At 28.0% G+C, this 12,643-nt stretch overlaps 1 protein-coding gene across 1 annotated transcript in view; it reads left to right on the top strand.

Annotated features, from left to right (window-relative positions):
• Positions 1-12,643, top strand: part of LOC141345347 (voltage-dependent calcium channel subunit alpha-2/delta-1) — a 221,944-nt gene that overhangs the window by 26,085 nt on the left and 183,216 nt on the right. The gene's annotated exons all lie outside the window — the stretch shown is intronic.

Here is a 12,643-nt window from a genome sequence, read left to right as displayed (position 1 = left end):
TTGTACACTCAGTGCCAAGAAGTGTCAGAGCAGTATACTTAATGTTCTGGAGGACATATTAAGCACTAGGATATTATACATTTGCTGCATTACATATAGGGTGTACTCATTTCTGCAATCCATTATTTAAACAAAATTGGCTAATTTACTTATATTACGGGAAATAATAAATATTGGCATATATTTTGTTGTTTTTATTAAGTATATGTTTAATACATTTAAATATTGCCATCTTTCCATGAATTATATTAATGATCATTAAGAAAATAAATCTTTTATATAATTGAGAGGGGGTGTACTCATTTATGCTGTGCACTGTATATGTATATAAATTTTTTTTTCTTTGCAAATCAAATTAAATTTAACAAACGGAACCTTATTGCTCCTTATAACACAAATTATTTTCCCTAACCATGAATTTTGGCCTTATGAATCTTATAAATTAAATGTTTAATAAACTTTTTCAGAGGTTGTTTTTATTGTAATTTAAAATTACAAAAAGAAACAATGACATTTTTATTTTAGGGTAACATTCTGGTAACTTACTAGAAGCCAAGCTAAATAAGGTAGATAAAATATCAATCCTAAAATGGCATGATAGTATGATAGCACTTGTTAGCCATGCACTTTAAAAACTGAATAAACTTGAAAATGAAAAAGGTGGTTTGGTCAAATTGCACTGAGCTTTCTGACCCAAATTGCGCATTTGCCGTGTCCATGTTATTATTGGCCGAGGGGTTTCTCCAATCAGGCGTCCCACTAAACCGTCTACCTAATGCTGGCTGCCGTGTTTAACGATTATGCCCCTTAAATAATAGAACCAGACGTAATGTCTTGGAGGTAATTGGATCGTTCCTCTCACCTCCTCTGGGGGAAAAGAAAAGCAGTGTTGAGATCCAGTCATGAATGCAACATTGTTGTCAGCCTGAATATCTCTGGGGAGAATCAGCATTATTAAAGACACCTTTCTACCGGCTTCCATCACCATAATCACCCGCTGTCTCTGGATTGCCAGGTTATTTGAATATCCCATTTGCAATTTTTAAAGAATTTTCTTGTGGACAGTAGTGCATAATCCTATTGTAACATTTCTTCTCCTGCTGCTTTCGCCCAATTCGCTGTTAATCTGGCATGCACACAGAATGCACATAATACTTAAAAAAAAAAAAAAAAAAAAAAATGTCTGTATGTATTAAATTAACAAGATAAAATGACATAGAAAAGTTACTAAGACTGTGATGCTATGATATTGTGCTGTTTGTTTGGTGGCCAGGACGTTGCTATAAAGTGTTTTGGGAAAGGTTTACTGCTTATTTATTTATTGTTTTTACTGTTTTACATTTTACTTTCAATTTAGTTTTTGTCAGTTTAAATAAATAACTCAGCAAATTGTTTTAGACTAGTTAGTAAGAATTCAGACTTTGAAGATTAATTAGTAAATAATCCAGCATTGATTGAAAATGTATTTATTTATTTATAGTATTGCTAGCAAGTGTTTTCACTGATAGTTATAGTTATTAATGATTATTTATTTATTGTATATTGATAATTTATGTAGTTATTAATTATTATTAATGAAAACAATAATGATGCAATACAAAACAATAATAATAGTAATAATAATAATAATAAATATTATTATTATTGGTAAGTTGTGTACCAGTGTTCTATTATAATAAATAATAATTATTAAAAACATAAAAAACTATTATTATTATTAGTAGTAGTAAATAGTAGTAGTAATAATAATAATAATAAATAATATTTTTTATTAAATAAATAATGATATAAAACTAAAACAATGCATTGTTGTAGTAGTGCTAATAATAATAATAATAATAATAATATTTAACGATAATAAATAATTATTATTTATCTAAATACATTTTTTATTAAAATAAATACAATTTATTTTTATGTAATAATTATTTATTATTGAAAACTGTTAAAGCAGCAAAGTAATAATAACAATTAGTAGTAGTAGTAATGATAATAATAATAATAATAATACATTTTATTTAAATAAATATTGTATTGACCATTTTATTAAACATAAACTATAATGCATTTTTGTTGTAGTAATAAATAATAATAATAAAAAAATAATCAACATCATAAACAATTATTTATTTAAATAAATTGTTTGTTATTTTTCTGTTATAATAAATAATTACCATTAAAAGGTAATAAAACAACAACAATAATAATTAATACTAGTAGTAATAAAACTAATAATAATACCTAATAATTTTATTAAGCAAATTGTATTTTTTCAAAACAAAAACAATACATTTTTGTGGTAGTAATAATAAATAATAATAACATTATTATTATTATTATTATTATTATTATTATTATTATTATAAATATATTTTTATATATTAATATAAATTAAATAAATTATTATTCAAAGTTAATAAAGCAACAGCAATAATAATGATTAATAATAATCATAATAATAATAATTAGTATTATTTATCACTACTACAAAATGCATTATAGTTTATGTTTAATAAAATGGTCAATAAAATTGTTTATTTAAATAAAATGATTTATTATTATAATCATCATTACTATTACTACTACTAATCATTACTATTAATATTACTACTACTAATTATTATAATTATTACTAGTAGTTTATTGTTGCTGCTTTAACAGTTTTTAATAATAAATAATTATTATTATTACATAAAATAAATTTTATTTATTTTAATAAAAATGTATTTAAATAAATACTAATTATTATTTATTATGTTTATTTGTTATTATTATTATTATTATTATTATTATTATTATTACTACTACTACTACTACTACTACTAATTATTGTTTTTTGTGTTTTTAATAATTGTTATTTATTATAATAAAACATTGATAAACAACATACCAACAACAATAATAATATTTATTATTATTATTATTATTCAAAGTTAATAAAACAACAGCAATAATTACTACTACTACTACTAATAATAATAATATACATCATAATATACATAATAATAATAATAATTATTATTATTAGTAGGAATAGTAGTAGTAATAATAAGAAATAATAATTAATAATTTTATTAAACAAATTTTATTAAACGAAAACAATAATGCATTTTTTCTAGTAGTAATAATACAAATAATAGTAATAATAATAATAATTATATATTATTACTATTATTATTGTTGTTGTTGTTATTATTAAAATATTTGTACTAAAATCGTGTTGTTTACTTATGAGTTTCTTTTTCCATCAGCTTGCTGACTTTTAAAGCTTGTTTTATTATTGCGAATGATTACACTTGAATGTCATTCCCTAAACGTCTGGCAGGGCATGGCAGCGCTCCATATTAGAGTGGGGGTTTGACGCTGCAGTCCATCACCACAGGGCAGAGGACATCTTCATCTGTGAATAGACGCGCACATCAGATCTTGAATCATTTATGAAGCTCGCCACTGCCCAGGAGAGCAGCACCAAACAGGATTTATGAGCGACTGCTGTAACTCAATGACGACGCTCAGCCAAAGTCTGCCATTAGAAAGCAACATACCTCCGGCCTTGCTTAGTTTATAGCCTGTGTCACTTCGTAGTCTGTCTGGGTCTTTGTCCTGGAATAATGGACCAACTCTACTGTAAGGTCAGCGGAGTGCATTCAGGTGACAGGAAGGTGAATTTGTAGATTGTTTCCCGAGCATCTTATCGGGATGAGCTGAGGAGAAAGCCCACTCTTTGTTGCTGGTTTTGGGGATCCGTGCAGAATAAATGAGGCTGCCAGTTGCGCCGAGTGTTTGTGCAGCAGGTAGCTTTGCTTTCTGGAAGCAAATGAGAGGCTTAATGCGAATTGTGAAAAAGATGAATGTGCCCGTGTGAGCTCAGGCCTCTGAGTGTCATTTGTTCTTTTGTCATGCGTTTTCATGGCTAGAATAATCCAGGATTGATGGGAGTGATATTATAGCAGCGCTGAGTTCCCTCTCTCTCTCTCGCCACTCCTTCAGAGGCGTATTTGTTTCACCTTTATGCGATGCTATGGTTTACAGTCCCGTCAAAATCCCTTTATTCCAAAGGCAGGACCTGAGTTGGCCATCTCTGGTTTAGCATGAAGAAAGATCAGATTAAATCGCAAGGGGCAAACAAGTTTGAAAGGCATGTTTGACTTGCTTATTTTCTGTTGTTACAGTGTTTTCACAGCAATACTGTATACTAAAATACCATATATTTGTTTTGCAAGTATTTCTCACTATTTAATGTAGTCAAACTCTTTCCTGTAAGCTTTTATATTTGCAGTGCTTATTTTCATTTTAGTTTCAGTTTTAGTAATTATGTGCTTTTATTTTAGTAATTTAGTCATTTAAGCACTTTAACTCATTTTCTTTCTTTTTTCTTTCTTTCCTATTTATTTATTTGTTATTATTATTATTATTATTTAACACTGTTTTTTTTTTTAGAAATATTTACCAAAGAAATTATTTACCAGATTTTTTTGTACTAGAAAAATGTATTTTTGAGAAAAAAGTTAAATAAATTATTTTTTTTAATGTTTTATAAAACAGTTTTTTTTTATCAAATCAATTAATTAAAGATGTTTTTGATAAAACTATGCGTCTTTATTAAATAGTAACCCTGAAAATCAATGGAACACACAAATTTTTATTAAATTATTTATTATTGTTATTATTATTATTATTAATATTAAAACATTATTATTTAATAAATATTTACCAGAAACATATAAATACACAGCATAGTATTTTTAAGAAAGAAAAAGAAATAAAATAACAGTAAATTTTAAATGTATAATAATAATAATAATAATTATTATTATTATTATTATCATTTAAATATTCTTTTTTAAGGAACTTTTGCCAATGTATTTAAAAAAATATATAAATACACAACACAGTAGTTCTAACAATAAATAAATAAATACAAAAATAATAAATTATTTTTTAATAAAATCAATTAACTAGAGATGCTTTTGATTAATAAAATGTAATTATTAAAATTTCATAAGGCCTTTAAATGTTTTTTTTTGTTACACTTTTAATACATGGCTGTTACATTAATGTACAGTACATTTCTTGATTTAAATGTTTGTTGATTATTTATTATTTATTAGTAGTAGTAGTATTTTAATACTACTACTAATAATAAATAAATTGTTTTAAGGAATATTTACCAGAGAAATTATTTACCAGAATTTATTTACTAGAAAAATATTAAATACACAATAAAAAATAATAATCAACTTTTTTAAATAAAATCAATTAATATGAAATTACCTCTGATTATTACAATCTTATGAAATTATTAAAATGGAATTCAGAAAATAAATGAAACACTCATAATTTAATAAAAACAACTGAATTTGAAAAAAAAAAAATGACATTTTATGAGGCCTTAAAATATAGTTTTTGTTAAACTTTTAATAAATTGCTGTTAAATTGTGTTTCATGATTTCAATGCTTTTCAATGATTTCAATGTTTTTTTCCTTTCTTTCTTTCTTTCTTTCTTTCTTTCTTTCTTTCTTTCTTTCTTTCTTTCTTTCTTTCTTTCTTTCTTTCTTTCTTTCTTTATTGTACTTAAGATTTCAGAGATTTCAAATAATGAAAAACATTTTTAAGAGCTTTTGTTTTTATTTAACATAAATCTGTCCTATAAGTTGATGTTTTTGAAATCATCTTCCACCTTGCTATTAAGATTAAAAAACTCATTTTATTTTTGAAAGTTTGTACATTTCTGACGCTTACAGAATATCATTTCAGTTTAATTCCTAGTGATGCTGTTGTTATAATATTTGCATACTAATTGTGTGTTGCTATGCTGTTGCTAGGGCGTTCAGGGTGGTTACTTACTGGCTCAAGTTAAAAGAGTCTACCCTCAAGTCTTTGATATTCTGGTCTCTAGATATGCCTCAGGTTCCTGCTTCAATGCAAGTCAGAGAAATTTTCACCTCTTTTATCATCTTCCAATTGGAAACCATATCCAGTATAACATCACACCTCTACTTAAAGGGATAGTTCACCCAAAAATGAAAACCGTCATCATTTTACTCACCCTAAATCTGTTCCAAACCTGTATGAATTTATATGAATTTATGTTCCAAACCTGTATAAATATATTCCAAAAAAATGTGGGTAACCAAATTAGTCCCCATTGACTTCCATAGTATGGAAGTCAATGTATATCAGCAACTCATTATTTGTTTGTTTTTGTTTGAAGAATACAGGTTTGTAAACAACTTGAGGCTGAGTAAATGATGGTCGTATGTTTTCTGTGAAGTGAAAAACTCGGACGAAATTTAACTTGAAGAAATTGTGACAGAAATATATTACTTAATGTAATGATACTACTATTACTAATACAATTATTAATAAACATTATTTTTTAAGAAATATTTAGAGAAATTGTTTACCAGAATTTATTTACCAGAAAAATTTAAATATACAAATGTATTTAAAAAAAAATAAAAAATAAAATAAAAAATAATAATAATCAACTTTTTAAATAAAATCAATTCATTAGAGTTACTTCTGATTATTAAAATTGAATGAAATCATTAAAACGGAATCCAGAGAATTAATGGAAAACACAGAATCTGAAAAAAAGACTTAAAAAATAAAACACATTTTATAGGGCCTTAAAAACTTAATTTAATTTAATAACTTTTTAATAAACTGTTGTTAAATTGTGTATGTTTTATTATTTTACTTGATTACGTGCATGTTTTGATTGATATTTTTTAATTTAACTATTAAAACAGAGTTTAGAAAAATTTAAATGGCAAAAACAGAATCCAGAGAAATTAAAATAGAATTTGGAAAAAAATAAAACAGAATTTGAGAAAAAATGTAATGGATTTCATAGGGCCATAAAAATGTAATTTTAACATTAAAAAAAATGCTGTTAAATTGTGTATGTTTCATGATTTCAATTAATTAGACATGCTTTTTGATTAATATTTTTTAATGTAATCATTAAAACAAATTCTAGAAAAATTTTAACGGAAAAAACAGAATCCAGAAAAAATGTAATTAAAAAATAAATGTGGAAAAAAAATAAAAAAAAATAAAACGAAATTTGGGAAAAAAATAAAAGATTTCCTAGGGCCTTAAAAATTTAGTTTTTGTTTTTTATAAACTGCTGTTAAATTGTGCATGTTTCATGATTGCAATTAATTAGACATGCTTTTTAATTTAACCATTAAAACAGAGTCTAGGAAAAATAAAACAGAAAAAATCCAGAAAAATTTTTATGGAAAAAAAGGAAATTTGGAAAAAAAAATTAAACTGAATTTGGGGGGAAAAAATAAATGGATTTTCTAGGGCCTTAAAAATGAAAATTTTGTTGAACTTTTAATAAACTGCTGTTAAATTGTGTATGTTTCATGATTTCGATAAATCTGACATGCTTTTTGATTAATATTTTTAAATAACCATTAAAACAGAGTCTAGAAAAATTAAAACGGAAAAAAACTAAATTTGGAAAAAACTAAAATGGAATTTTGGAAAAAAAATAAAATGGATTTACTAGGGCTTTAAACTTTTTATTTTTATTTTGAACTTTTAATAAACTGCTGGTAAATTGTGTATGTTTCATGATTTCAATAAATCTGTTGCTTTTTGATTAATATTTTTAAATAACCATTAAAACAGAGTCTAGGAAAGTAAAAAAAAAAAACTGAATCCAGAAAAATGTAAATAGAAAAAAAACAGATTTTGGAAAAAAAATAAAATGAAATTTGGGAAAAAATAAAACATATTTCATACGGCCGTGTATGACAATACATTTTTTGGGTGAACTATCCTATTAATATTCCACACAATTTGAGGTATCATTCATATCTATAACAAAAATGCACAAATTTGCACACTTGCACATACATTTTTCATTGACTTTTGGCCTGTTGGTACACTAATGTAAGCAGTTTTTGATATGAGATTCACAAGTTCTTCCATGGAACTTTTTGACTCTAACCTGTCTATAATTAAATGTTTTTTTTTCTTTCACTCCCCCCCCCCTCCTCTCTCTCTAGTCTGGCCAGATTAAAGTGGAGTAAAGGTATTGATGGACCTCCTGTGAGGTTATTGATTTACTCCACTGTGGTTACTGTAATCAGCTTGATGAATTCATAGATATATATACGTAGATGCCTCATTAGCGACTGTTTCTATGGGCCTGCGAACCTACAGTATGGTGAATGATGTCAAGTGGACCGTTCCAATATGGCGAACGCATCTATGTGCTTGGAGCGGTCCAATGGGGTATCTACGTATATATATCTATGGATGAATTGACCATATGCACGGAATACTTCCTTGTTTAGTCAAGCCAGCTAAGTCATTTCCGGTCAACTGTACTGTACCGTAATATGAGCGTACTTTGCTCGTTTTCTCTACATAATCCATTCACAATCGAAGAAAAGTGTTGTTTATCTAAGAGGACTAAACGTCCATGTATACCGTTTCAAGAATGTCAAATGCCAGTTTAAAAAAATACGTGAGTAAATCGGCTAAACATGCGCTAAGAGTCATTGCTATGATTGACAGTAATAACCGGACAAACATCTAACAATCTGATGTCAAAAACAGCTTAAATGATTCAAACTAAATTCAGAGTAACAAAACTACAGCAGTAACAAGTTTGTGTTTGTTAAATATAGGCTATTTAATAGATTTCAGTTCAAGATAAAACTTAAAAGATGTAGTAATTAAACTATATAAAATATTTCACATTCCTATCGATTCATATTGAGTGAATTATTTAATTATTATACCATAAATATTTAACGTATTTGTAGTGAACTATATATTATTTAAATAATTCACCCTTATAGGCTGTTTGTGTTTGTGTGTGAGCTTAATGACTGACTTTCTGCACTTGCTATTCTAGGCTATATATATATATATATATATATATATATATATATATATATATATATATATACATATATATATACATATACATATACATACATACTTAGGGGCGGTAAAAGTACAATTTATTATACCAGTAATTATATAATAAATCTAAAAGCAAGACGTCTTGAAAATATAGGGAGTTTAAAAGGCAGCTGCATGATAAATAGCCCTCTGCTGCCATCTATTGGTTATATGGGTAATTCCATATTATTTTAGCCAAAAGATAGACGTTGTTTTCCGTGAAAAGTCATTTTTTCCGATGCCGTTTTTATGAATGAAAAGTGAGTCCTTGAAGTACATTTTATTTCACAGAGCAGAGTTAGAAAATAATAAAGGCTTTAAAATACTGCAAGATTTTAAAAATGTGTTCATGACTATGAAGGCAGTTACTGATTATCAAGAATACGATTAATATTATGCTGCCTTCATGTGACATGGGAAAGATGATGCTTTCCACTTGTGAAGTGGAAATTACCAGTGTGTCGTGTTCAGGTGCTTTGTTGTCGTATGGCGGACTCGGAATTTGTCCTCACATGCTACTTGGGTAAAACGGTTATAAACTCCCTAATGCATCTGCTACAGGATGAGCTAGCATCTTCTCTTAATGGTATTTTTAAAGACAACACTACGTTTAAATAGCGACGTTATTAAAATTCTTTATGCCCCAGCATTATGAGGGCTACAAACTAACCAACTAACTAACCAACTAAACAGCAGAGAACTTTTAACATCATGCAATGCTTACCATTCAGTTTAGTTTCATTGCTGTCTGCCATGTTGAAAGGTCAAATTTGATCCCATCTCGGCAGCTCGGGTATCATAAATTTCGAGCTTTCCAGTGGAAATTACAACGTGAGTGGGTGTTTCATGTGCAATTTCGATGTCAGATTTTGGTATTTACCATAATTACGATAGCACATGAAGGCAGGATAAGTTCTTGAAGAGAAGTATCGCTAGCTAGCTAACGTTAGTGTAAACACGTTATGATAATGTTTAGCTATCAGCATTTAAATGTACAGCTATGCAGATACGGAGAGTACGGGATTACCAGGCTCCGCATTTAAATAGTTTGTTGTTAAATAATTTGAAATTGAACGTTCATGCTGCTAACATTGTTTATATGTTGCAAATATATTTTTTTTCTCAGTTTCTGATAAGAACGAGGCAGTAGATGAGTCTCAAGAATGTCCACCTAATATATAGCACATATAAAATGAGCTTCAGCGGAATTGGAGGGGAGTGAAGTAGCGAGGAGGAACAAGCAAACCCGGCTGTGGTTTATTACTGGGACTGTCAGTTCTAAACACACCTACACACAAAGCTCATGATTTAGCGAACGCATTAGTTCTTGTAACACTTTGCCTCTGTGCCGCTAGATCCGTTGTCATGAACAATTCGGGCCGCCTGTTGAATGAATCCGCCTAACACCCACCTAAAGCCATTCAATTTGGATCAACAACTTTTAATGGGTGCTGCATTCAGTGTATGGTTAGAAATCTCAAAATACTGCTGTATGATGAATGTCTTGAATGCATTTTTTGACTTAAATTTATGTTTTGAGATGAAAGACAAAATGAGCTGTTTGCAGAGAAAGTTTGGGGCATTTCATTTTTTGTTTTGAAAGAAATAACTTTTTATTCAGAAAGGCCTCAATCATTTCCTTTGTGTTCCTTTTCTTTTTCTTTTCTTTTCTTTTCTTTTCTTTTCTTTTCCTTTTCTTTTCTTTTCTCCTTCCTTTTTTCTTTTTTGTTCTTTTCTCTTTCCTTTTTTCTTTTCTTTCTCTTTTTGTTCTTTTCTTTTCCTGTTTGTTTCTTGTTTTTCTTTTCTGTTTCTTTTCTTTTTTGTCACAATGATTGATGTTAATGTAATTTCTTTTTTATCAATGCTGTATTAAGAGTATAAAAATTGTGAAATTTTATATATATATATATATATATTTTTTTTCTCCTTTTCATTTTAAATTTTTCCTTTTCTCTTTTCATTTTCCCTTTTTTCTCTCTCTCTTCCTCTCTTTTTACTTTTTGTTTCTCTTCTTTTTTTTCTTTTTCACTTTTTTCCTTTTCTTTTCTTTTTTGTTTCTTACCTTCCTTTTCACGTTTTTCTTTTTTAGTTTTTATCTTTTTTGTTTCTGCTTTTCTTTTCTTTCTTCGTTTTCACCTTTTCTTTTACTTTTTTGCTTTTCTATTTTTATTTAGCTTTTTTGTTTATATTTCGTTTCCTTTTTTCTTTTTTACTTTTTGCTTTTCAATTTTCTTTTGCTTTTTTGTTTCTCTTTTTTGTTTCTTCTTTTTTTACTTATCTTTTTGCTTTTCTTTATTTTCTTCTATCATACCTTTTTTGTTTTTCTATTTTTTATTTTTATTTTTCTTTCCTTTCCTTTTATATTTTCTTCTTTTTCACTTTTTTCTTTTCTCTTTTTGTTTTTCTTTTCTTTTTTCTTTTAACTTTTTAACTTTAACTTTTTTTTGTTTTTCAATTTTTTGTGGCTTTTTCGTTTGACTTTTTTCCCCTTTTTTCACTTTTTTCTTTTCTCTTTTTCTGTTTTTCTTCTTTTCCTTTTTCCTGTTTGTTTCTTTTGTTTTTCTTTTCTTTTCTTTTTCCGTTTTTTTTTCACTTTTCCTTTTCGTGTTTGTTTCTTTTCTTTTCGTTTTAGTTTCTTTCCTTTTTTTCCTTTTCTTTTGTTTTTCTTTTGTTTTTCTTTTGTTTCTTTTCCTTTCTTTTTTGTTACAATGATTGATATTAATGTAATCTATTTTTTGGTTATTGTTGTATTGACTATAAAAATTGTGAAATATATTTTTGAATTTTTTTTTGAATTTTCTCCTTTTCATTTAAAATTTTTCCTTTTCTCTTTTTGTTTTCCCTTTGTTTTTTCCTTTTTTTCTCTCTCTTTTTTATTTTTTTGTTTCTCTTTCTCTTTTTCTTTCTTACTTTTCTTTTTTTATCTTTTTCTATTTTCTTTTTTTGTTTTCCTTTTCCTTCTTTTCTTTTCTTTCCCCCCCTCTCTTATTGATTGTAAACAGCATTAGTGTGTTACCTGCAGTAATAGGTGTCTCCTGTGCTTTTTTTTACTCATTACATAGCCCAAGTGTCATCCTAAGATGATGTCTTCTTACTGAGTGGCTGCAGAAATTACAGTTCACATCAGTTCAACCCTCAACCTTTGCCTACCTTTACTTATTGCCAGGAAACATCTGAATGAATGGAACTCTCACCCTTCATCTTTCATTATCTCTGTTGTACGTAATTGATTATTCTCAATAATGAGCAGCAGAAATACTTCAGTCTTAGATTCCATTATGAACCCCATGAACCTTCACTCCTCGAGGACCTGTAATGACCGCAGGCCACTAATGAGTCTCTCCTGGAAACGGTTGTTATGGCAGCAGCATGCCGTCGATGCCGCGTAGATATATATCGACTTGTTGCCGCGCTGACGGCGCCTTCTAATTGTGCGATTGCACGAGGACGGGTGACTGACTGTTTTGCATTTCTCTGAATTTCCTGCCATGTTTTAAGAGTAAGGTTAGTCTGAAAGCAGCCTTCCATATCCTGCATAACAAGCGGCGGGCGCATGTGTAAACGTGTACGTGCTGGAGTGTGAAACAGTGTATTTTTAGTTTCTCCCAGACTGTGCAGAGGAGGTGCAGAGACTGCTGGATCTCAGCCCAGACTTCCAGCTCTAGAGTGTCTAATAATGTGCGTGAGTGCCCGTCTGTTTATAAGAAC

The sequence above is a fragment of the Garra rufa genome, chromosome 11 (assembly GCF_049309525.1).
Source record: "Garra rufa chromosome 11, GarRuf1.0, whole genome shotgun sequence".
Classification (NCBI taxonomy): domain Eukaryota; kingdom Metazoa; phylum Chordata; class Actinopteri; order Cypriniformes; family Cyprinidae; genus Garra; species Garra rufa.
This window is presented reverse-complemented; position numbering and strand designations above follow the sequence as displayed.